Here is a 27,885-nt window from a genome sequence, read left to right as displayed (position 1 = left end):
TAAGCAGTGAATGCCTTTCAAAATAGCTTTGATACATTAACATAGATATAAGCTTCCAAACAGTTCATAAACAACCTCTTTCTGTATTCTAAACCAAGTCCATAACTTTTTCCTACTTGGCTGTTACTTGAGGACCGGTCTTTCTGACTTTATTTTCTTTGGCACTCCTTCTCTCCTTCCAGTTCTGGTAGATGTTCATCAATATACCAGAAGAGAATGTACTGGCCAGTAGCCACAGCAGTTTTATTTTACTTGAAGTTTTAAACATCCAGCAACTGGATATATCAGAGAAGACAATAAGGACCAGAAGAAAAGTTGAACACACTCTATTTACAAATGCAAAGATGCTCAGAATCAGTATAGGATCTATTCACTGACAAGCATGAAGAGGGTCTGTTCCTGGGTGTCTCAAATTGCTGACTGATAAGTAATTTAGATCTTTCCCCTTACTTGAATGATGCTCAATGCTACTTAATTTGCAGAGCAGCAGATATTTCTGTTTTGTTTCTGCGGTTAATTGGTATACTTCTTCTCTAGATTTAGAGTGTTTAGAAACTCTAGGAAAAAAAGAAAAGAAAAAAAACCAACAACTTTCAACAGCAAGGCTGTCAAACAGCCTTCTTAACCACTGGGAAGCAAAAACAGCCTGCAGTCTCACATTAGATGAGCAGAGAGAGGCAGAACAAGATTAGTCCAGCCCATATCCTAAAAGTAAAGAAACAGTAACTAGTAATAAGGAACAATTTCAGTATTACAGGTAATATAAAACCACCTCTGTTAGATTAAGGAATTGTTGGCAGTTGGAATAACGGAAGTAATGTTCACTTACATTTTCCCCACCCTACACGTGTCTCAAAAGTTCTTTGAGTATGATGAAGCTTGGTATGCACAGAGAAAGTTCCAGAGAGAAGCCAGAAAATGTAAACATAAAGAATGTTAAGTTTAATCTTAAACAAAATTTTAGCCATGGGGAAAAGCTGCCATTTGAACGACAAGCTTTTTTCCCCTATGCATTATTCACAGGTTTTGGTTTCTTATTAAACGATGCAGGAGCTGACATGAGTTTATATCTGCAACCCAGATAGATTATATTCACCACTACATGTAAAAAATCCGGTTCAGGTGAAACCACAATTTATTAATAAACATAAAGGGAAGCACTGATGTGCAGAGCAGTTCTGCCACAGAAGACACTGGGTAAATGATGCAGGAAATTAAAGAAGTAAAGTAAGGTATGGAACCTGCAATGAATCTTGACAAATCTCTTTTGGGAAACCTTAAAGTGCTTCCCATCTAGTCTACATTTCAAGTGCTGCACTTACTCCCTTGATATCCTACTGTCCTGTCCCAGCTGGGACACATCCTTATATTCTGATCAGTTACTGCAAATAGTGGGCAACCAGAACAGTCCCAGAGCAAAGGATCTAGGCCAAAAATAATCTCTTCTAGCGGTACTAGTGATTGTTTTCAGTTGGGAACCATAAAGAAACTGACGTGTACGTTTTTTGGTTTTTTATTAGTACTGTAACTTTTCTTGGAGGAAGCCTCAGCTGTGAACCTTAAGTCATGAGTAAAGGCAATTCATATTGATTTTTATCCAATAAATCTTAACAGGTTTATGCAGTTTCTGAAAGGGGGTGCTGACAGAATCCTTGGATGAATTACAATGCCAGAGAACAAAAGAGGTACTATGATCTTTTATTGAAGAACTGATTGCCCTAATTCAAAGTAACTTCCAGCTTTAAGAAACCTTTCTACAGGAAACACAACTTTCACATGTCAAGATATATTTCTTTTTTTTTCCAAGTCTTGTTCAGCCTGTGGTGGCTGACTGTAGTGTAGCATACAGAAGCTGATGTTCAGCACACAGACTCCTTAATCGATATATCGTGAAGTGGTAAGGATCTGTAATCAAGGCAGCACATGAACCAAATAGTCTCTTAGTGTTAGTCAATAAATACATGTCTGGAGTGCTTGAAATTCTGCCTCTTACTTCTCTGGGTTCCATTTATGACAGCATAAATAATCCATCCAATCTGATACACAAATCAGACCCCTTTAGAAGACAGCTATTCAGATAAGCTGTTCTTTTATGATGAAGTAACAACAACATTCTTCAGTGGCCTTTATATTAGCAGCTATCATGCTTTATGCACAGAAGCACAGCTTCATATTCAAATTCTGCATGAAGAATTAACACAAAATACACTCCTGCATATAACAGAAAGCTGGACCAAAACAGCACCACCACCACAACAAAAAAGACTTTATTCATCTTCCACTTGTTCAGGCACAGCACATGCAATCTCTACTTCTATCACTTCTAAAGAAGTGGTTACATTTAACAGGTAAGTACTCAATTTGCAACATCTCACAAAAAAAGGGGGTGGGGGGAAGAGATGGGCAGGGCTTGGCACTGTACTGCACAGACAGGAGAAGTGCTGCAGGAGTAGACTGATTAAAAAAACAGGATAGAGCAGTACAAATCACTAAGAATCACCAGAAAAACTAATTCAAAATGAGAACTTGAAGGTGATGAGATGCAGATACACAAAATTAACAACATGAAGTGTGAAAAATTTTCATTTTCCAGAAGATATGAATATGAATGCCATATGCAAAACATCAGGCAAGTCTTCCACTTTCCTGAGTAGTGCCAGAATTGGCATAAGGCAACAGCCTCACATGCAGACCAACAAAATTAAGAGCTTTAGAAAGCAGGTTCTGAGGATAATGTAAAACAAAGAAACAAAAACCCCACAGTTTGTCTACTGTGGGTATCCAGATATTGAAAATGCATGCTAATAAACAATAAGAAAATCTGGAAAAAAAAATACTGGAAATGTTAAAGGAAGACATGAATTCTGCATCCACTGAATAGAACAAGAATGGTGACTTCTCAAGGCTGCCAGTTAAATTAATCAGAAAACAAGAGAGGAATGAAGATCTGGATCATGCTCCTTATTGCAATTCTGCAAATATTTCACCCAAAGCTACCAAGAAGAGATGAAGATTCATGGAGTTCAACCAATTAGATGACCTCCCAAGATTCCTTCAGCCCCATTTTTTTTTTTTTTTCTGATTAGAAACAAAATATTTACAAGGATTGTTGGTAATGGAATTCATTTATTCTCAGATATAACAGAACAAAACCAGTTAATTTTATATGAAACATTTGCATTAAATATTTGCCAAGATACTGATGCAAAACTTGGAACACACTGCAAATACAATTCTTCATAGTTGTGATTTGGGAACAGTTGCTATGTTAACATCAGCAAAGAGACACTGTATTCTCCAAAACTGGAACATCTGTTTTCCAAAGCAAGTTCCCACTGACCACTGTAAACTCGTGATTGTTTATAATTCTTTGGAGAGTTAAACAAACATGCTGTTTTTAATCTTACTTATTTACTAACAATGCCATTTGCTCACAGAGACCTACGATCTTCATTGCTCTGCAAAGATTCACCCTTTGGGACCTAACTGAAGTCCAAGCAACATATGGCCCTATTTCCACCTCTTGAATTGCAGACCCAAGTCAAAATTAGCTTAAGAGATCACAATATTTATTAAGCAACAACTACTAAAAAATATGAATACAACTATTAGTAACGAATATACAAAATTATATACAACACTCTTTAATGTTAAAAGCAACAACTACTATGGGATTGAATTATACCACCCTCAAGGTCCAAGTGTATTTGTTGTCCTGCGCACAAAACAAATGCCAAGTGGCCAACCACACACCCGCAATGGAGCAGAACACATTGCATCCCATCAGTAGCATGCCTGAGCACACTGGGATTTGCACAGACAGACAGTACAAGAAGAACTGAGGAGGTAGAACATCCAGCTTTGTAGTGCTAACAGGCTGGAACTGGTAAGAAAACTTTTAATTGGTTACCTGCTCATTTAATTGTGCATCTCTCTTCTTGCCATGCTACTTAATGACAAAGCTGCAAGGTTTTTTGGGGAGAGAGAGAGGATTCCTCTCTGTAGTAATTGTATTTCTCTCTCCTAGTTAATGTTGCAAGTCCTGAGCTTTGCAGCTCAGCCCTGAAGCAAAGAGACTTCCAAAACAATCATGCTTAACAGTTCTGCAAAACCACCCAAAACAAAACACTTTGTAAACAGCTCCTTTGGACTGATGTGAAATTTTCAACTGGGCTTAGTTTCACTCAAAACCATTCACTCATATGAAAAGTTTGAGAGTTGAATGTTTGTGGGTTTGTTGTTTATTTTTTTAAAAAACAAAACAAAACAAAACAACAAACCCACAAACATTCAACTCTCAAACTTTTTAAAAAAAAAACAAACGAGTGACAGTCTTGGCCTTAGTCACAAGCTTGTTAAGCAACTAAACCAAATACATCTGGTTTCCTGGTTCATTATCAACACTTGTCAGTTCTTTATTACAAAAGATTCAAGGTTGTGGCAAGTACAAGCTGTTGCAAGAGAAAGTGCTCACACAGACATTTGGAAAACCTTCCTAGAGGAAACTGCAAGTTTATTCAGCATGAAATTAGTATATAGAGATTTAACACAGAAAACATAGGACCTTACAAAAAGCAACAACAAAAAAAACAGATTGGAAGAGACCTCATCAGGTTACATAGTCTAACCTACTGTTCAAAGTGAGGTCACCTACAAAACCTGACCTTGGCCACATAAAAGACAAAGATAAATAAAGCTCAGAGCTTTCCCTATTTGGATCTTGAAAGCCTCCCAGGATGGAAACTACACAATCCCTAAAAGCCACTGCTCCCAATGTTTGACTTTACTCAGTAATTTTTCCCCATATATCCAACCTGAATGTCATTTCAGCTTTGCCCATTGTCTTTCATCCTTTTCTGTGCATCAACTATAGAACCTGGTTTCAGATAAGTGAATTTATTTCAGTAGAAAACCTTTTGAAAATTTATGCTCAGGAGCCGCAACTAATTCACCTAAAGAGCACATGGAAATGATCAGAAATTTTTGATCACAAAATGCTACAAATCTGCAGTAGTTCATTCTTACTCTGCCATGTATGAATGTTACTGAATGCATCCAGAACACATTTGTATTCTTAGTCTTTGATTAACAGACTTCCTCCTTGCCTTGCAGTATCTTTCGTTATATGATTTAGCCATTGAAAATACTGGTCTAATGTCACATCGCATTAGATTGCTTGTTTCTGTTTGTGTGTTCTCTCAATTATATATCCCAGAATTAATGCTTAGTTGCTTTTCTGTGCCAGTTAAGTCAGTAAAGCCAGAAGGCCCTCTTCCAGCCCAGGAAGTAAAGAACACACAAATATCTTACAGGTTTTAAATCATCTTTCTTCACTTTTTGTTTTTGAAGGAGAGGCTTCAGCAAAGACATTAAATTCAAACTTGTCATATCCTACATTACCAAACATTAGTTGAAGAAACTTTGATGTTCAAACTTGTTCAAATTACAACATTTCTAAGTTGCAAATAAATACATACTAGGACTCTTCTTATTGAACATCCAAGTGATCTTATTCAAGGAGCTAAAACAGCTATGCTCATAACATAAAACAAGAGCTATTCGAAGGTGAATTGATCAGAGCTGTTTAAGTTTCCTTTACAACCGAGTACATTCAATTAGGGTTCGAAAGCTAACTTAAAAATCATTCTGTTTGTCTGCATTTAGAATATTTTTCTAATACATGTTAATATGGTCTTCCCTCCTGAATGAAGATATGTCCTAATATACACCAGTGCCAAATATTTTCCTTACATAACATGAAATATTAGAAAAAATAAAATAAAAACTTTTACACTTAAAGATAAAACACACATTAACTGAATTCATAGAACTCATTTTATGTTCTTATATCCATTCATCTCAGAGGTTTATCATTTTTCTTCTAATATCTTAAAGATAATGATTTGCAATTTTAAACACAACTGGTGAAATTCAGTCAAAAGTAAATGCCCACAGTGTAAAACAGAACCAAAGCCTTTGGTAGGCCAAGACGTACTCTCTACACTATGCCATGCACATCTCCGTTGAAAGCACTGAAATTAAGTGCCTGGGGCATAGACTGCTGCTGTGTAGCAAAAGAGCAAAGGGCTCCTTTTCTCAATCACAGCATTGAAGTATCAGGCTGCTGCTGCTGCTGCTGTTAATAGGGACAGGTCAAGGTATCATAGGGGCAGACACTTCTGCTGGAAGCAAGGAGATTCCTCTACAAGCAACAACAAGTGCTTATTCTGTTCACAGCAGAAGTTTCGTTCTGTAGCTCTTATGTTGTTCTATTTTTCCCTCTCCCCTTTTCCCCTGCTGTTCTCTATCTTACTTGACCATTTTCCCACACCCTTCCTACTGCCATAGCAGCAGGCCAGCACCTGACCCTCTTCCCAGAACAGCTGAATTTTGCCTTGTGGCTGTCACAGCAACCGGACTAAAATAAAGCAGCTTGGAGTGAGCTAGCATCTTCTAACAAGACAGAAGCTGAAACACGTTCTTCGCCAAGAACATCTTAGCTTCACAATTATGTATGAAGTTGGCCAAAAAACTTAAGACTGTTTCAAACTATTTGCAATGCAGAAAGTACTCCCACCCAATACATTATTTTTATTTCAGAATTCTGCCAAAGCACTCCCTGACAAATCTGTCTCGTCTCCCTTCTGTTTCAGATCTACTAAGAAGCGAGACCAAGGTCTCCCTGTAGACAATATCTCATCTCTGTTTGCAGAAGAGAAACTGATTCATCTCATTTTTTATTTGTCTAACACATCCAATGGTTAGTTTCAAGTTCATTTCTGAAATTTAAAATGCACCTTCAAAATTTCACTGTTGTCATCCATTACACACTGATTTGTCCTGAATGCCTCCAATATGCACCATGAAAAGAGGAAAGACTTGGGAAACAGTAAGAATGCTCAAAACTATGGGATATAGGGAGGAAGAATGACACAGGACAGTGCTGAGAATCTACAGCTCAAAAAGGGAATGTACCTTCCCCATCTTCAAAACAACAGAAGAAAATGCAGCTAGGCCCGGATGTGTGGTTTGCTGCTGTTGAAAATGAAGAATAAGTTGAATGAAGCTAAAACTGGGAGAAAGGACCTGCCCCTAAAGGATGTGGAAGAGGCAAGGGGAACAGGCAAGGGGAACACAGATGTATGTCTTCCAGTTGTGCTTTATGTTACCTACATAGCATATTTAAAGTGTTAGGTGCTTCAGAGGATATTCAATGTATATTCTGGGTTTTCTTGTTTTAAAAGACTTTTGATTTCAAAGAACTTACTATAAGGAAATAACTGGAATAGGTTCATCTCAAAGTTACAACAACATCTGCCAGTGTCAAAACTACCCATTCTAAATGGTGACAATAAACAGCACCTTCATGTTTCTAATCCATGCTTACAAATATAGATTGGTTTTATTTCAGGATTATATCTAAGTTTGAAGAACTTGATAGAATGTATTTTGAATACTGTCCCACTGGATTTATTGCCATGACTGCTATTCGGCCATCGTTTGTCACTGGTCCCATTGAACAGAACATTTTATCAATGTCTTCTATTACATTTAGGTTTGGTCTCTGCCCTCAGAGACAGAAAGGTTGGGCTTGCACATTTTGTCCCTTTCATCTGTTTTTTAATACCCACAGTTAAGAGAATGCTTACTCATAAATCAATTGCCTAGGCTATGTAAAATACTATCTTTCACATTTTGCTCAAAGCAATTAAACAGTGAAATAAGAACTTTTAATACATATATTAAATATATATGTATAAACATATATATATATGAGTGTGTTTTCTACATGGACATTTTATACGATAATAAACTCAGTTTTTTCCTGCAATATATTTATACCAACAAAGCTGTTAATTCTTAGTGTTTTCCAAAATATTAGTATGAAATTAAGTATCTAAAGTAGTACTTATTTTCTAATAATCACGTACTTGAAAGAATCTCTGCCAAGCTCATGAATCACTGCTGTTTCCTTACTTTAAATGTCAGCTGGGAAACCAACATCTATGTGACATACTTTGTTTCTCATAAATGGTGGAAACAGTAAAATGTTATATAGGTAGAATCAACTAGATGCACACCATGAACTCCTGTTTTAAAAAGCTTTAGATATGACTTTTCTTTATGGACAAGTTTTGATTTGATTATTGTGGTGAGTTGATGCTCCTGGTATAATCAGTTCTTTGCCTGGTGATAGTACTGAACCACTGTTTAAAATATCAAGGTAAAATCAATGTCATGATTACTGAATAAATATAGTTTTAAAGAAACCACCCTCCGACCCCCATAAAATTACAAGTACTCCACAAATCCTAACTTGACTTTCAAGATAATTCAGAAACAATGGACTGCCCTGTTCCAGAATTTTCACTGGTGAACTCATCTACCCATTTAACTGTAAGATTAATAGCATTCTAATAGCATATATAAATATGATATAGCATACGTCAATATAGTATGTTAACATATATAACTTGTAATTGCTTATCTTCTTACAGTATTCATCTAATTGTCTCTAGGATCTGTTTTTTCTTTTCTCTAGAATTCCAAACTTCTATCAGCTGCCTTTTCTCCTCCTATTTTCACTCAATAAGAACATTATTTACCTGTGGCTCTGAGATTGGCAAGCCTATGAATATGTCTAAAAAGCATTTTGTAGTTCATCTGCTTTTCTAGCAGTCTCTACTACAAATCAACTAGAATTCACATTGATTAAGACTGCATAACACAACATTCAATACAATAAACCTACTGAAAGGCAAGGTAACATTAACTCTAATTGTTTCATATTGTTCTTATTGCCACATTCTGGCTGTTTCAGTGTTGACCTGGCAGACAATTGCGTTTGCCTGTAAAGTACAGGAGGAGATCTGATTTATGTTCTGTTCATTTACTGAAGTCACCTACAGAATCTATTGGTAACAAAGTTGCAAAGTAAAGATTTGAAAAATTAGTGGAAGCAAACAAAAAAATTCTGGTACTAAAAATACACATTGTTCATATCTAAACTGTGTTCAATAGACAATCATTTTCATTTGTATGAGGAACACATTTTTGAGACAAATCTCCTGATTAGACTAGAGTTTGTTGGCAACATGCTGTCCTCAGTAACATGTTCTAGTCAGCATATTTATCCTACAGTCGTTTGTTTCCAGAAAGAAGAGCACTCATTTCTCATAGAATCCCCTGGGAACTGTCTATTCCACAGCTCCAAATGCCTAAATATTTTTTCTCCATCTCTGTGATTATTATTTTTATCCACGTACAAGCTCTAGTCAAGGAGAGTCTGAGACAAAGAGTTAAACTTATGATAAAAAGAATACACCTAATCTGTAGAAGTCTTGAACTTTTACATCAGCAATAACATCATATATTACAGACCCACATTCCAGATGAGTATCAAGAACTTGATTACATGGAATAGGCCTCTTCTTCTACTGTACAACCAGAAGCATCTTTGAAAGAATACTGAGAGATCAATGGAAGATAATAAGATACATCTGTTCTAATTCTCTGTGCAATGCCTTTTGCCTCATCAAATCATATATAAAAGCATTCACTTACCAATACATTTAACTATTTAGTTATCTAAAAAGAAGCTTCTCATAAAATCTGCCCTATAGTTTTATTTTCCTTCTGTTTCTTAGAATACTTTAAAGGTTCCAGGGAAGTCTAAATAATCAGGTAACAAAATGGTTCTCGTTTTCTCCACAACTTTACTTCACAATTCTTTTTTTCCCCCTTAATACAGCCCTCCCGCGGTTTGCAACCTGTTGTTTGTTCGTACAAAGCCTTTGTTAAAGGTCAGGATGAAATTCAAAGGCATTGTTATTAAACAAAGTGAAGTATTGCCTAATTTTCATGATCTAAATTCTTTCATTATTTACTACTACCTTACAATCAAAGGGGTAGAATTATTCATGATAATGGAATACATTATGGAAGTCATCTTTCAACTGCTTAAACTAATTTAACCTTGATTCTTTGTCTTGCAACAGTTTGCACACACTCCTAGGAAAGATTAACTGTGATTTGCCCATCTAAACTTTCTAAAGGAGCCTGAACTGTATCTTTCTGTCACTGCCCAGGAATTCTGGACTTGCTGTGTTCCTATGAATAAAACAAGTCTTAGTGTCCAAGTGTACCCTGCAGAAGGGCACATTTAAATACTGAGTTTTAAAAGACCTCCTATAACTTGTAAGATGGATAAAGGCTAAAAAACTTCAAAAATCCTTTCCTAAAGAAGCTAATTTCAGACAAAATGGCCTTCTCATGTATGTGAGCCTTCTGATGTAAGAAATTGAAAACAATTGTAAAGGCATTCCATCATAATTTTCCAATGTGTTTTGTGATATTGAAAAAGCATTTCTGTTTACATGCAAATTTTACCTGACAACATATCCCTTTTTTTGTGGGTTTTGGTGTACTTTTGTATTTTGTTTTTTGATTTTTTCTGAAAAAGTTTAAGCAAATTAAATTGAATTTGCTGCACTTGAATCTTCATTCTGTATACAACAAGCATGTATTAAGAGTCAAGTTTGATTGGCACATCAAGATTTGATGTGGTCAGATTTATTTTGGTGTGACGGAGTAATCTCCACTGATTTTGGAAACTGGCATTAAGCCATAGGGAATATCTACTGCTGTAGTAAACAGTGCAACATGAAGAAACTACTTGCATATTTAAATCCAACTATTCCTAGGCAACTAGTAAACAAAGGCTATTAAATCCTATCTGGAGATACACAAACATGCTACTTTTCTGTTTTCTCCCTCTCATCTCCACTAAAGCCATTTGAAAATGTTCTAGGTCTCCAATTAAAATTCCTCAAAGAAAACAATGACTGGGAGTAAGATACACTCAGCAGCAATTATTATCTCAGTGTTAATGAGGGCTCAGTCTTGGAAGAAGCATGAAGAAATGCATCCTGAGACACAACCAGTGAGAACAAAGAACAGCAAAATCCCGCATCAGCGCAAAGTGAAGGCATCTGAAAGAACATTTTCACTAATACGCATGACCCTGACATCAAAGGTGTCTCATTTCCCTGTATATGTATATCTCATTTAGTCCCTAAATGAGACATATGAGACCTCCTTAATAAATTACTCATCACCATAGAGAGCTGAAAGCTTACCAAATTGTGTCATTTCCTTGAAAATAACTATTAACATTTTTAGGGAGAAAAAACATTCTCCATGTCTTTCACTTATACATATGTACAGGAAAAGTTACTACAGGAATCATCAGGCAAGAACATACACTTATTTACTTGAAAATTATTTGTCATCCTGGCTCCCCCCCACACTCTCCAAAATCAACCTAAAGAGATGATTCTTTTGAAAAGCCACTGAAAAAAAAATATCATAATTCTTAATGCAGCAAGCAAAGTAATTTAATTGCAGAGAATTCCTCCAGAATCTCCCTTTCGGCTTAAAATAAGCTATGAAAATATCACTCTATTTCTATCTTGGGATAGAAAATTGGCTTTGTAAAGTCTTTACAAATATTATGTTAGAAAAATAAGTGATACTAGTATTGTTTTGTATTTGCAAGATTTCTCATACTGACTCAAAGGTATGTTGCTCTCAGGACTCGCCAGTGACCATGGTAGAACAAGCAGTAAAATACTGCAAAAGCTACTCCAGATTTGAAGACTATTGGCCAATAAAACTTGCCTGGATCAAAAAGCCTAGATATTAAAATAAATCAAAGTGATATTTGTGCATTTGTGAGCTTTATTTTGAGGTCCTAGTCAATTGGTGCAGATTTGTTTCATCACCATCAAACCACATCTAAATCAACCATCTATTGCAAGTCCTAATGTTGCTTTCTCTCCTTACAACCTGTACCACACTGCCTCACACATCTAGAAATACAGATGAAAAAGAAATAAAGTGTGCATGGTTAGAGCGTGGGGGTGTTGGAAGGTCCTTCACAGCATATTTTTTCTCTTCAACAAAATTGAGTGCCTATCATAAGAGGGGAAAAAAAAACTCTAAAAAAAACAAGAAGAATAAACCTTCTGCACTGGGTTTTTGGAATATTTTTCACTTTGTCGAGAGATTAAATAATTTGTGCTTCACAGTTTTAAAGTCAAGTGTTTTGGGATGGTTACCTTTCCACTGAAATTGTCAGCTCTGGAAAGGGTTTAAAAGCTCCGGGCAAACAGATCCTACGCAGTAAGACAGAACTGGCAGCGTTTTACCGACTGTATGCCAATATGACAACATCAGCCAGTGAGTCAGCCATAGGCCTCTGTGTTCCCTGGCATGCTAGGAGGGAGAAAATAAACACAGAACAACAACAACAGTTTTTACTGCTACTACATGATCAGTGAACTAACACTGCCTTCACACTCAAAGTAGTTACATTAGGAGTATCTCAAGTCTTACATTAGTTTTCTTGTGTTTTCTTACTTCTCTTGTGTGAAGCAGAGCCAAAGAAAGTTCCTACATGGTTTATAAATTCAGCACAGCCAGCACAGGCTAATGCAATAGAGTCAGTGCCACAGTGTCACTTGTCACTTTCAGAGCATGAGATGAAATGATGCCATCTGTGAGAGAAAATAAAATGGGGAAGTGAGTCATCACACGCTCTGGTAAAACACTGGAGCTGGAGAGAAAATGATGGAGGAAGGGCAATCAGAAAGTTCAGCCCTAGTGATTACCTCTTAACTCATACAAAGATAGCTTGCTTTAGTCTATACAAGTGTCACCTCACAAACCTGTTAGGCACACCTGCACTTTTGTGGTAGTCTTATTACATTAACTAAATACACCTGCATTTTTACAACTGTGTTTACCTGAAGGCTCTGTGGTAGTAGGGCCAACGATATAGGTTGAGAAGTAAAAAATATTCCGCAAGTTCAAATCAGTGTGAACATATAATAGAGCATTAACTAGTATTCAATTCACTACAAAATGTACTACTGAATAAGTAGTGAATAAAATCAGTTATTTGCTACCTGCAGGTTTTCTATATCTGAATCACCTTGTATGAAGTTCTGCCTAAAATGAAAGCTTAACACAATGCCTGTAACTCAGAAGAGGTTCTGATTTTAAAAGGTCTCCAAATTCTATTAGCCATTTGTCTTTTGGGCAATCCAATTTTATGTCAGGAAATAAACAATTCATGATATCCAACATGTGGTATAAAATCGGATTTCATTACTACAGAGGGAAGCATAGTTTTTGCTTTGTTTTAACTAACATCTAAAAAACATGCTGTCACGTATGGTTCAACTTGTTCACAGATACTGAATTGGCATGGTGCTATTCTCCTTGGTTTATAGCCAACAGAAAGTTGCAGCCTCTAAAGGAGACATCAGCAGTCTATTCGTGGCATATTTGCTGTGGTGTCAGTATTCCACATCAGAACATCATGCAGAACAGTGGCATTTAAAGAGCCCACCTTCTGGTTCTGTGTTACCGCCATTTTGGGCATTTTGGGTTCCCGGAGGGGAGGGGTGGCATCACCGAAGGACTCGGCACAAAGAGGAAGCGGGGTGGGACTCCAGACTGACCCAGCCGCTGTCTGCCTTGGGCCGTTTGAGCTCGCTGCAGAGAAAAGCGAGTGCTTCCCTCGCACTGTCGTGGTTTGACTCCTACTTTGGGTACTCTCGTCTCTCTCTTTTTGTTTGATTTGGTTTCGTTTAGTAAATTCCTGTTCCTCCCTAGATCGTTGCCATTGTGTTTTCTCTTTGTTAAAGCTGTTCGCTCTCTGCCCTTCCCCTTCTCCCATAGCCGGCTGGGTCGCACAGCAAACGCCTTCCTTTTTCTTTTCTCCTTCGCTTCTTGGTCTCTCCTTATTTATCTTTTTGCCGGGGCTCGTGCTCCTCTCCCCACCCCTCCCCCCCGGTCACGGACTGATATCTAGGGATAACCCTGTGACAACCCCGCGTGATGGTTACTTATGAAGGGTTTTCATTCCTACATTGCTCACCAGTATGTGTAAAGAACAGACCACAGTCCTAAAGTACAGGGCGTTCTTAGTAAAATCTTACCAGCACACAAGAATGTTTGCACAACTGTCACTCAACGATTTTGTAATACAGTTCTAATATATACATTCACATCAGGTGATCACATACAGTAAAATCAGTTTCTGCTTGTTGCACAAGTATTTTATGATTCACTCAACAGCATTAATAGGAATCAGATTACTAAGCCCTTGTGATCAACTTTGGTACCGTGACTGCAGTTATGGAAGGGTTGCTAAGTCAGAGTCAGGTGTGTTCCACATGGAAAAGGAATAGCTGGCTGAAATCACTGCAGTGGAGAGGAGCTGACATCACCTGGTGAGCTGCAACCTGTTAACTTGCAGATAATGCCATTTTTGACTGATGCCAACCCCTTTTCAACTTCAGATTAAGTGTCAAAGAAACCAGAAATAACTGTCCTCTCTACCCAAGATATCATCAGTTAAATGTCCCTTTTCAATGGCATTGTAAGCCCAGGTTGGATAGCCAAATAATTCAACAGAAGTCAAGGTAAAAAACAGGGAGAAGAGAGAAAAAGCAATTGCGTAGGGAAGATACTGACAAATTACAAGTTACCTGGACCTGCGTGATCAGCTCCAAGCAGCCAGAAGTGAAGACAATTTGGAAGACGTACAAATAATTTCAAAGAAATTCTGAAAAACATTAGGAAATGTCAGAAGACAAAGACCAAAATGAAGATAGAATAAAATTTATTACCAGTAAGACTGTAATAGAGTATAACATTACCAGAGAAGGCATGCAGGTATGCTCATTTCAGAAGCAAAACACAAATCATCTGGACAATTAAATAATGTAGGTTAATGGTTAAAAAGCCCTAGATTTTAATTTATACTTGAAATTATTGATGTTCATTCATCCTCAAAGAAAAAAAGTCCCCTTATATCTTCTCTAAATATACTTAGAATACGATTAAATTTATTACCAGACTATTTACTTTTATTAACGGAAGAATCAGACTCATGGTAGCAGTGCATAAAGAACACGGGCAGTGAAACTAATGCCTGAACTAGAAGCTTTTACAATCACATTTTCCTAAGCGTTTTCTGTTTATATTCATTGTTTTCTTCTTATCTACAGGAATTGCCTTGGTGACAGACTAGGGCAACATTACTCTGTTCTGTACAGTCCACACCCATCTTTCTTCTCTTCTGGCTGCCCACACTGCTTGTGCTATGTGCTCTGCAAACTTTTCTTAATCCACACTATCTGTACATCTAAATGTCAGGTCTATGCATTCATCTTGCAAGTCCTCTTGCAGATTTACCTAAAAAGCCAATTCTGCAGCTCCAGGTTTCTGCACATCCTGTGACATTTAAGTCAGCTGAGAGCACATGAGTGAAGTCCACTTAATATGGTAACTACTGCATGAAACTGACCTCAATTTTATTGTAGATATTTCCAGTAAGATTCTAAAACCTGAACTCTCACCTAAACCAATATGCCTGTCAATGCCCTCACAAAGACTAATTACTGATACTTCTGCCCAGTCATAGCGAACTTCAGTAAGTTTCATCTTGGAATTTGCTAAAACCTACAATTTCAGCCAGATAGGTTTGCTGAAAATCATGCAAGCTGTGGCAGGGAGAAAAATTGTTAATGAAGAACACAGTATTTGAGCTACCAAAATCCTCATGTATTTCAGACTCTCATGCCCCATCTGGGTCTGTTGCATGGCAGTGTGTCAGTAAAAATTCACTTTCATATCTCTATTAAAATAAATAAATAAATGTTGCTCTCCAGCATTAAAAATATGGAATAGCATCAGAAGCACTGCACCTGCTATCCCTACCACTATGGTCAGTACTCCCAACCTGCCTACACCACTACCCAGTTTGAGTGAATGATTTTCTAAGCAGATGGTTACAACTGTTAAATAGATAAATTACAGCCAGCAGAAAGCATGGAGATTGGGATCACCGCCATGGCGAAAAATTGAATAATCAGGAAACAGTATAATATATGAATTAACATGCTATTAAATAAAAACACAACGTAAATTTTTCGAGTCCAATATGCTTTGTAAGGTAAGCAAATCTTAAGTTTCCTTTCTTATGCCCGAATCTTTGCAAACACTGAGTTTCTGAGTTTTATTTTTTCACATTAGTCTTCTGGTTCCAAATATAATCTTCTATCTGGCAGCAAAGACAGCAAAACATTTGTTCCTTCTCAGTACAGCTGCGATCATTTGGATTTAAAAAAAAAAAAAAAAAAAAAAAAAAAGGTATTGGAGATCCAGCACTTTTCTATCACACTGATTTTTCCAAGGTAACATGGATGGTGGTTTTTTTTCCCTTTCCTTTTGAGGGGGAAAATTAGGAGCAAAAATATATTTCCTGTGTCTCCTTTTCCAATTCTCACCCCTCCAAACTGATAGATGACATTTGATTAAACTGCAGACTAACACATTATGAAACTTTTCTAATGTATACTCCTATAAAACTATGTCTTTTGTCTTTTTCCTCTCTAACATGCAAATATAGCGCGTACCACATCCCTTCCTTCTACACAACAAATGCAGGACATACATGCTGCAGAAAATAGAAATCACCTGAATCACTCATCAAAATAAAAAAAAAACCAACATTTTCATAGGAAAGTACACTGTAGTACTTAGACACAGCAAGAACAAATGTTCTCAATAGTAGGTAAGAGTTAACTAAATCCCAAATCATGTCATTGCATTTAAACATGAAGACAACACTGAGAGTTTGTTGTGGTCTTTTATGTGGAATCTCTGTAGTCAAACTAAACAAATATATTTCCTTTTCCAGATACATGCGAAGACATTAGAGGTGGTACAGCAAGTTAGAACTGAAATATCACTTGAAAGAAACAAGTAAATGAAACTGTGTCATGAACTACCAACAGGGCAATACGAGCTCTAGTCTAAAATGCTGCCTATACCAAAAATGTGAACAATTAGAAGGTGAAAGAGCTTTAAGTTTATATTTTTATACAGAATAACAAAGCCAGAACAGTGAGCATATTAGAATGGAAACATAGTACATACATAAACACATTCAAGCAATGGCATAAAATACAAGTTAAAGAGGAAACAAACATACATATTTACTAATGTTTCATGCAGTTTTCCTTTCACATCATCATCCTATTTCGAAAAATCTTCAAATCATGAAGGCCTCTCCTCACCTTTAACAACACAGTATTCTGACAGTGCCACAACATGCTGATCCCATCCTGCCACTGAGTAGAAACCTATGGTGTATTGATCCTTCAATTTACAGTTCAATGTCCATTTTGCCTTTGTTTTTTTCTAGATCACATTGTAGGCAAGAGATACAAAATTTAGGTATCACAGCTCCTTTCATATAGGATTGGATTCCTATTCTGTAATTCCATTGCATCATTAGTATACACCAGGACACGACATTATTACTCATGCACATTATGTGCTACAAAGTGATGAGCAAAATCAAGCTTTATAACAAGCTCTGCAACCTTTACAGCCTTACTGCATTGACGTTATTTACTTGACTGTTCATCACCCTCTGTGAAGTCCTATTGCTTCATTAAAATTAAGTTATTCTACTGTTTGACAACTTCATACAGTTAAGAATACAGTTATGACCTGGTCTCTTTTCGTCAATTACTGTTTTTTGATAGTTCTATGTCATGATACGTTTCTCAAAATTATTGTATAATTTGCACAATCCAAATCACTCTGCTTTTTGACCTTGCTCCATGCCCCACAGTAGGAACACACTACAAATCTCTGTAATCATATTCTGTTCATATTCTGAAATGACAGAAGTCAAATGTATGCAAATAGTGATAAAATCCTCAGAGTCCTCAAAGCAACTGCTCAATTTCCTTATTACATTCACTTCTTTACTTGCACCCATCTCTGTCCCCCAGCACCACACATGTTCCTGTGACCCCATCCCCCACTACATTATCAGGCACCTAATGACAGTGTCAGTGCTCATCCAGTTCAACCCCAGCTTGCTGTCAACAGGATTGCTAGTAATAGCAAACTTACTAGTTTTTCAAGCCCCTCAGAATTAAATCTAATCCATCATGTAAGAAATTTCTACAGAAAACCCACATTGCTGAGGCAACAGTCTCTCACATCCTCATTTTCAGTTAGGTTTACCTAGGGTAGAAATCTCTTACTGCTATAATTACTGACAAGTTCTTTGCAGTCTAAGCTGAGGCTCTTGAGTAAAAATATCTTGTTTACTAAGCAAATAAGTTCTTTAAGTTAGATTCTGCATCCTCAGTATTGACTTAGTAAAAAGCAGATCAAAAAGTAGCAGTTTCTACCTTCTGTGCATGCCATAACACATTAAGTGTATTGAAATAAAATATATTTTCATACAAAAAAAGCAGCAACTTATCTTCAGATGTCATGCTGCAATTTTTAGACAACAACAATCATTCTCCTTCAAAACAGTAAAACTAAATGTAATTTTTTTCTAAAAACAGACCTGAATTGTTAATTTCATTCTGTTTAAATAACAGATACTTCATTGAAGTTTTGTACAGAAGTCCAATTTTACTATTTGAAATACCAAACCAGTTTGTCAGTCATTAATGAGCTAACCAAAGAGGTCAAGAGGTGGAGAGAGATGATCATTTGACTATATAGACTATATAGATCATTTGACAGTATAAACTAGTTGAGATTAACATTCAGTTGAATGCACAGCATTATGTAAGTATAAAGTAATACCACTAAAATATGATCATGCTATACTTTGCAGATGTTAATGAAAGTATAACCACAACAAAGGAATGTTTTCTGTTTCCAAGAGATAAACATATCAAACTTTGTTTTCAATACAGGGTTCTGCATGGCAGACAGGACTAACTATGCCATCCAAAGACAACTTGTCTCTTTGGCAGGTTGGATTTTTGTTTGGTTGGTTTTTTACGTATATAGATAGATAGAATGACTAGCTAAGGAGTAATTATCATCTACATAATAAATAGAAAATAAGGTAATTAATAAATTTTATACTTATTAAAACTAGTCCAATATGCTCTAATTGAACAAATTACTTTCCTCAAGGGTTTCTCCAGTGCAAATTCTTGAATGAGTATCAGAAATACAAAATGCATCCATTCACCAGAGAGCACATTCTTCCTCTGGTATCACTGCAAAACTCTGACTATTTGAGAAACATCCATGCAGTCCCAAGAAGGACAAACTGTACCAAACAAATAACAGTTGTTTAAAAAAGATGCATTTTTTTTAAACTAAAATGTCATTAAGCATCTATGACCAGATCAACTCCATAGAGCTCCACAGGATCCATTAAGTAACCTTCTTCCAACAAAAAAGCAAGTAACCTCATAACAAGCTAAATACACTAACAAAATATGCTACCAAGCATAGAGAATCAATTCACTGGAATGTTTTCAGAAATGTGACTTATATGTGCACGATTGCCCCGCAGAGCTAGATTAAACAGTGCTCATTTAGGCAAGATCACTTCGGAAAAAACGTCAATATTATTTGTTTCTAAATCAAAACAAGCATATCCAGACAAGCATTGCTTTTACTTAAACTGCTACCATAACAGGTTCAGCATTTTAGAACAACTGGCTAACATCCAGCGTTAAATTATCCAAACTGTTAACACAGATTTGTACTGGCATAACTCAACAACTGCATTTTCCACAGATGCTTTTAACCATGGAAAGAGGTGTCTAGGGCACCACAGATATCAGTGTGTTGTGTTTACTACTGTGTCCATGTTTTCATCTTGATGACATGGAACATGCCTCCTTGATCGTTCCCACTACAGGATACACAATGGTTTACATCTTGAAATGATCGCAGTGTTATTAACCCGGATTCCATTTGGATGAAATGAAGCCAGAAGATGGGTACAAGGAATATACCTGATGTATACTAAACCACTATGAGGGTTTTTTGTGTTTGTTTTTAGATTTTACAGAACAAGATTAGAACTATTTTCAAGTAAACATTCCCTTCCCACCCTGTAAATTAACTCACTCTATAGTCACCACTATAGTTGCTGACGGTTACATAGCCAAACTTTGATTGCACTCTGGAACCTCTCCAGGATTTACTTTATGAGAATCTTGGCACAACTTCTAAACAGCAACAACAAGAAAATCAAGCCTGCTTCAGCCATCTGGGTGGACTGCAGCAGTACGTCAAAAATTGGTGCTAATGTAGTTAAGAAGAACTGAATTGTTTGCAATAAATCTGCTTCATTCACTAACCTTATGTTGCTAAGAAAAGGTTTTATTATATTACTCCTACTTACTGCACAAAATCCACATTCGCATGGAGGATTATCCAAAGTAGTGAAACTATTTTGCACCTTTGTGCTAACATATGCATCTGCTATGACTATATTTTTTCAGACTTAAGTGCCCCACAGTGGGAAAGAAAGCTTCATTCTTTGAATTACAAACACAACTTCAGTATTTCTTCAGTAAATAGTTACCTTCTTTCATTTATGTTTTCTCGAAATGGTTACATATTTTTCTTCCCTTAATATAGGTCAAAATGCTTATCTATTGTAGCCAAAACGATTCGAATTGTGTTAAAATTTCAACATTGAAATTATTCCTCTTCCTCATCTGAGACTTTGGAGCTATCCATAAGCCCCAAGTGGCTTCCTTGTCAGGCTGAAGTATAAATCCCAATAACTTGAAATCATAAACTGATCCTTTTCCAAAATACCCCAGGCCCAGCTGTTAAGCAGCTCTTGCATTGCCACAAGAACAAATACAGTCTGAAAAAAGGCCCTTCAAAATACTTCCAGTTTAGAGGCATTTTTATTACTTATAAGAAACTTCAGTTACAGTGACCTTGATATTTTTCTGGGTTTTTATTTCGTGTTGTTGCTTCCATAGCAAAACATGGCCCGCTCTCTTTGCTTGAGAAAAATAAAAAAAATTAAAAAAATCAGCTCTCTCTCATCAGCAATATAGCATTGTTCATGCTTTTCCATTCTGTGTGTGTTGCATGAGCTTCATCAAATTAACTTTTCATCACAAGGATTTTTATTATGTTTACAGTTTCTGAAATAGTTCAACTTCTGACTGATGTTTGCTGTTCAAGTGTTGATATTTCAGTTTAATAGGCCCATCAGTTCTAAAGTGTATAACGTATCAGAATAAGACTTTAAGATTCATATTTTAGTACTTACTGGATATATGTAGTATTTTTTTAATTTGAAAACAAGTATAGTATTTCAGAGATCAGTATTCAGTGTGAACTTTTGAGAAGTGAAAGACTATAACACTGTTTTTTTTCAATAGGTATATGATAACTCTTTCACTACTTTATTAGTTATCTTGGGTGATATTACTCCAGTCATTAGCAAAAAAGATATTTCAGTTGACAGTAGCTAATATAGGACTGTTTCACTGTTTATTGTGATGAAGTTCAAGATAATTTCATCAGCATTTTTCTGGCACCAGAAGCGGTAAAACACTTTTTCAGGCTCTCAGTGCAACTACAATGAACATTCTATCTTCATAAAGCTCAAACGTGTTTCTTTTTCCTTACCTGAAAAAATGACTCCCTCTTTCCCTGTATTTGGCACTTGTCCCTGCTGACCCTACCTGCAAGAAAAAAAAGAAAATTGCAATGTATGATTATATTTGCAGGTTCAGTAGAATACCAATGCAAGCATTCCATAACCACGTCATACTTAGATGGTAAAAACCAACTCCTTTCCCAAACCACTCTGGACAACCTAAAAAACTATAAAGTATATCCTACTCCAAAACATCCTTCAGCCTACAGCTGTCACAGATCTATCCTCCCTCACTTCATCAGTGCTGGCAGTGCTGTTGCCATTGGGAGTGATGTTCCTATGGTCCCTGAAAGCAGTTCTATAGCAGTACACATCACTTAAATGCTAATTTAAAAGCCCCATCATGTTAGAAGAAGCAAACGCTGAAGGTTTTCATTTATCCACTGTTCTCAGAATAATACTTATTCAGAAAGAAAAAAAAAGAGACTTTTCATCAGAGCATGCAATAGTAGCCATTTATATGTAATTTTGATTTCTTGGTAAATAGCAGTCATGGAAAAAACACCTAACAAATAAAAGAAACTCAGATTGTATGAAGAGAAAAGCAGCAATATGTTAGTGGAACTAAAGTTACGAAACTCCGGATGGTAAATTTCTGAGGAAAAACTGGCTGCCTTCCAGTTTTAAGCATAATCTCTGAAACAAATGCCCACATATCTCTGCAGCTTTATTACTCTCTGTTGTTATTGTTGTTGTTTTTTAAAGGTTTCTTCAAACATTCAGTTCAAATTGAGCCATTTTCCTATAATGTGTAAAGTTACCTGTCAGAGGATAATTTACAATTTTATAACTGTCTAGCTTCACAATTCTACTGCTTAAATGCAAATATAAGCTAATGGCTTCAATTTTATGAAGCTTTTGAAAGCAATATCTAATCTCAGCCAACATGGAATTTTCTATATGGGATTTTTATTTCATCTTCCTCTAAACACTTCATCGCTTTTTTTTTTTTTTTTCATCCCCAAGGTGGGTTTTTGGTTTTGTTGTTTTTTTGTTTTTTTTTTAAACAAGAAATTTCAAGAAATGTGGAGGCTTCAGAAATGCTGTAAGATTTGTCTTTCTGAATAACTTTATTTCAGTCATCTTTTTCAAACAGAAACAAGAGATATGAGTTAAATTCTGCCATTAAAATATAAGTTTTGTTTACTTACAGCTTCTACGCTATTTCAAATACTTTAACTCTTCCAACATACTTATTTCCTGTATTTCACTACTTTTCCCTCCACAAAATAAGTACCTACGTTGATATGCTGCAGGATCCCTCTAAGAAAACTTTAAACTCAATGAAGCCAATGATATTTAATAATTGCACATTCTTTTCATATTTCTAGCATCAATTGTGTTCTACTGTATACTTTTCAAGTGTGTTCAGACATCTGATTGATATTCCAAGTGTGTTTTCTTGTATTGTATTTATGTAGCTACAGAAATCTGTAAAGAGCAACCTAATGAAAAAGACTGAGCTCATTGGAATTGTTTCACAAGAAAGAAGTTGAGAGAAGTATATAACTATTGAAATACATGACAGACTGCTGCTACAAAAAGGAGATACATATACATCGCCTTTGCAATTTATAGATAGTCATGGGTTAAACTGCAGCAGAAAATGTTTAGGTTAGACAGTGCTCTACCTTAGTACCTTTCAATGCTAACCATAATCCAGTCCTCAGACAGAACACAGAAATGCTTTAACCTTTATTGGATATAAATAACAGCCATTGCCCTCTAAGTGAGAAAGCAAATATTTTGAGCGTTGTTCACTGAAATTTATTTTTGACTGCATGTTGCATGATTCTAGAAATAGTAATTAGGAACTCAGCCACAAATACATAAACAGTTAATTAAACTATCTAAGTGGAACAGTGAAATTCAAGATACCTCATCTCACTGTGACAATCAAAACAGCATCAATTAAGTTTCAATCAAAGCAAAAATGGTTGTCCAGCGATGGGCCCTGCATTACTAGAAGAAGTATAGTCTTCCAGTTTTTGTAAGGAACAGTTTTATTATAGTGCTTTGCCCATTGCACATACTTTGAAATCAGAGTAATTATAATGAACACCAATAGTGACAGTTCTCTTAAACAAGCTTTCCAACTCTGGTACATTCTTTCTACCTAAAATGCTAAATATGAGCAATCAAGGTCAAAGAAATCATAATGGAATTTGAAGCAAGAAAGATACTTAAATATAAAAACAGCTAAAACACGGTGAAAGCAATGTATCAACCTTATTGCAACAGTCATTAGAAAAAAAAATACAAAAATCACAGTAGTCCATACAAGAAATCATTTGACAAGGTTCTTTTTTAGTAAATGTATTTTTAAAAGTGTGTTCTTTTTCACTTGTTGAAAAACCTGGAAAGGCAAGTACAATTATGTAGCTTCCTTAAGAACTACGCCCAATTATTTTTTTTCCTTTAACTGTGTGAGTAATTCTTTGGCAATAAGCCTTCAAAATTAAAAGGATGAACATTAAATTATGTGCAGAACAATTTAACAAAGACTGCTCAAGCAGCACACAGGAATAAAAATCTAAAGTTAGAACTTTATTTGGTCTCAGGTTTTCAAGTTGTCAGATAACATTCTATCAATTGCTGAATGTGCAGGTGCTCTGCTTCTGAGTGCTTCATACAATGCCCCTTCCATGGATACTCCCCATATTCAGATTTCCATTTAACAGTTTAAAGAAAACTAAGCTCTACAGGCTCTTAAATCATTTTAAACTCCAGATAGACAGCTTCCATATCAAGAATACAATCATTTATTATAGTACATAGACAAAAAAGCCCAAGTCTGTTCTATTTTCCACTGCTGTCCTCATTCTATCACTAAAAAACAAATCCACTTCAGGGCTTATCCTGAGCAGACATAACAATAATTAAACAGTGGGAAAGAGAAAAATTAAATAACTCAGCTTCAACAACAAAACATGAGAATACTGATACATTCATTTAGGTAGTACAAGCTTTCCACATGATATCATGAGGCTCCTCAAGAACATCAAAATACACCACCATCTGAATTGTATTGTGCACATTAACAAAATAGAAGTCACCTTGTAACAAATAAAAATAAGATTGTCTTATGCAGTGTTTTGAGCAGCTGCCCATTCACAAAACACAAAGATTGTACTGCTTTTACACCCCTACAGAAAAGCCATAACAGTGCCAGCAACATATAACTGGAATGCAAGTACATAATGTCACTTGAAGCTATGTTAAGTAAAAATGGACTACTAACTAAGGATAGAAGTAGCCTAGTAGCATCGAAGGTAGCCCAGTTGTCCATCCCTAACTTCATTAGGAAGAGGTAGAAATTATTCAATACAGAAATAATAACTGATCATTTGAAGAGTTCTAAAAGAAAATAAGTGGAAAATTAGTTGTACATATTTAGTAGTAAGACATTTAAACACTTAAAACTTAAATGAACAATCATTTCTGATCTCGAAATAGCAAAGCTCTTTTATTCATACTAAAAAGGATCATTATAATAATGTTATAATGAGCCACCTGCAAACTTTCTGAAACTTTTTCACTTCTAGACATACTTATGAGTCCATTAATGCCAAGAAACCTGAAAGCTGGAGATTTCAGGAAGATTATAACAGAATCAGAGAGCTTCCCACCTGTATAAAACTGGCTGTGAAGTCACACCATCACTAGGAGTGACAGGAGATCATTACAGAGTCAGGATGTTTCATTGATGAACATGGAACACTTTGGTGCTTTCATTTGCTTGTATCATCTGTAATGCTAATTGGCTCCTGTCCTGGTAGACTCAAATGAATCTAAGTAATGAACATGGAGACTGAATTACATTTCATTCATTTTGTGGGTAAAGCATTTAAGTCTTCATAACCAGCCCTGGAAATTCTTCTACAGTTCCCAATTTAAAGAAAAAAACCTCAAATCTAGCACTGATGAATCACACAATTTCACATTACTACTTTTTGCCTAAACCAATATTCACCCTTCTTTGAATTTCACACAGAGCTGGTTTTACCCCCCTCCTGCCTTCCCTCCCTCCCTACTTTATTAGAGAAGTATTTGGAATAGATCAAACTATCCATGGTTCTGCAGAGCAGGGATTAGGGTGGGTAACACCAGTGCTCCCTGTAAAACTGTTAGAGAGTGGAAAGTTTGCAAAAGTAGCAGTCCTCCTGCTGTCATCATAAAAAGAAAAAAAAAAAGAAAAAAACACCAAGAACAAAAATAAAGTTCACATTATTTTTCAAATGATGACAAAATGTTTTCAATGTAAATAGTGTTGGAATGGCATTTTGACATTTATGGTAATGCCCAGGATGAAAAACCCCGCATGAAGTGGCAGGTACAATAAGAATACATGTGTCAGGAGACAAGTGCAGGAGCCCAGGTCACAGGGAGCATCCGTCTGTCCTTGTTGAGGGTCTATGGACTGCTAAGAGTGGAGAGAGTTTCTACGGGAATTATGTTTATGCAGGAGGATGATAACTTTAGATGCAGGAACAGGTGAGGAGAAAAAACTAACTACTGTGTGCTTGCCTGATCTCACAGGCGACATTTTAGGCACCTGAATCATTCCCACAAAAACAAAAAAAAAGTATGAGGGAAAGAAAAAAAGTCCACAGGGCCAGCCATCAGAAACCTGCATTTTTCAGAGACAAGGACAATTTGATGATTATGTGTCTCTTTCACCATTGTGGTAGACCTGGCTTTGAGAAATGTGAAATTCAAGTTTAAGTGAACTCATCTATTAACCATACAGCAGCTGACCTAGCTATCTCTAAACTGTTGCACTTTACGTCTTCAAGAGGTTGGTACTGTGCAGAATAACAGCTCCCAACTTCTCTAACACCCACTGAAGTCTGAAAATGAAAAAGGAATTTTTAAGAACTTGCAATTTTGTTGAATCCTTTTGTGAATCCACCTACCTACAGAAAAGAAATTATACTACAGAAATAACTTAATAATATAATTAAAACATAGATCAAATAGCAGCATATTCAGATAGTGCATTTACATGAAATGAAGCAGCAAGCAGCAACTCTTCATTTAGTTGAAGAGAACAAAACAACCCCACTGCCCCCCACCCCCTACCCCCCCCTACATCCGCCCCCCTCCGAAAAAAAATATATGTATTACACTAAAATATATGTATTACACTAAAATATATGTATACACTAAAATGCATGAGGATCTCTTTAAAAACCAAGACTTAATTTGCATGTTATATTGTACTTGGTAAGCATGGAAGCTGTATAAACTATTTACTAGATTGCTGTCATTTGCAGTCTGAGGGACAAAGTGTGCTCAGTTTAATGCAAATTCAAAATTTTTGAGATCTAAGTACCAAGGATCAATTTCATAATCTGCATAAAGGACTAGATAATGTTATTACATCCTCAACTCAGTGTGACCCTTTTTACACCACATGATGTGCTCTTTATTTTTGCTCAAGTTCTCTCTTCTCCACCCTTTAAAATCTCCTGAGTTTACAGGTAAATAATCTACAGCTTTTCTAGCAGCCACAGATTGTTATTCACCAGGATTTTAAGTACAAATAAAGTACAAGGAAATCATTCCAAACTGCTTGCAAGCACACATTTGGTAGTTGTGCTAGGAAAAATGGCTTACTCAATAAAAACTACCACAATATAACTGCCTCGATATTTTAAATTCCTGCTTCCTGCAGGATATTCGCACAACTAGAAAATCATTGTAGGTGTGTTAGCTTTATTGGATGTCCAGAGTTACAAAGTCCAGCTGAATCACTTTACAGTCCAGCTCATTTTTAGAATTTTACTTGTGCACTTGTCTTTAGGGCTTGCAACATGACTGAACTAAATATTAAATAGGAAATTTCTAAGACATTTTGTGAATCAAAGTTACAGATACGACCACACTAAGTCAATTTTCCTACCACTTTCAAAGGTATTTCTCAAGAAAAAGAAATGAATCCTTCATTTAAATATATATTTGAGTATGGAATTAACATAAAAGAAAATCAAAATTGTGGCAAAGTCCACCATTAAATATGAATCAAAGTTGCTTAAGAGATGAAAGAAAAATCCCCAGTCAACTTCATCTTTTATCAAGGCTAATTTAAATAGTGAGTTTAGCAGATCCACTTAAAAAAAAAGATTCCCACTACACAGAATTGGAGCAATCTTTAAAATATGGTATTGGCCTTTTAGGGTTTGGAGGATATAGGGTGAATTATGTCTCCAGTACAGAAAAAGAAGCAGCTTGTTTATGCTGGTTATACTGGAGATTTCCTCATTGAAAACCTATACTTTCATGATTTTTATGTTTTAGAAAGACAACCCTAAATTGCTCGTGCATGTTAAATGAAG

The 27,885-nt window shown here is 36.0% G+C and overlaps 1 long non-coding RNA gene across 2 annotated transcripts in view; it reads right to left on the bottom strand.

Annotated features, from left to right (window-relative positions):
* LOC107312710 (uncharacterized) overlaps positions 1-27,885 on the bottom strand; it is a 120,231-nt gene that overhangs the window by 52,924 nt on the left and 39,422 nt on the right. The window contains exons 3-4 of one of the 2 annotated variants that reach the window (XR_001554588.3): positions 21,517-21,572; positions 20,774-20,881 (exon numbers count right to left, since the gene is read on the bottom strand). This is a non-coding gene — a long non-coding RNA (uncharacterized LOC107312710). Of the gene's footprint in view, positions 1-20,773; positions 20,882-21,516; positions 21,573-27,885 lie in introns of those variants that run through there. The other variant, XR_014945148.1, reaches the window with a different exon arrangement.

Source organism: Coturnix japonica, chromosome 4, assembly GCF_054131305.1.
Source record: "Coturnix japonica strain WE chromosome 4, WE-NBRP24, whole genome shotgun sequence".
Classification (NCBI taxonomy): Eukaryota; Metazoa; Chordata; class Aves; order Galliformes; family Phasianidae; genus Coturnix; species Coturnix japonica.
Note: the sequence above shows the minus strand (reverse complement) of the source record. Positions and strands in the feature narration are given on the sequence as shown.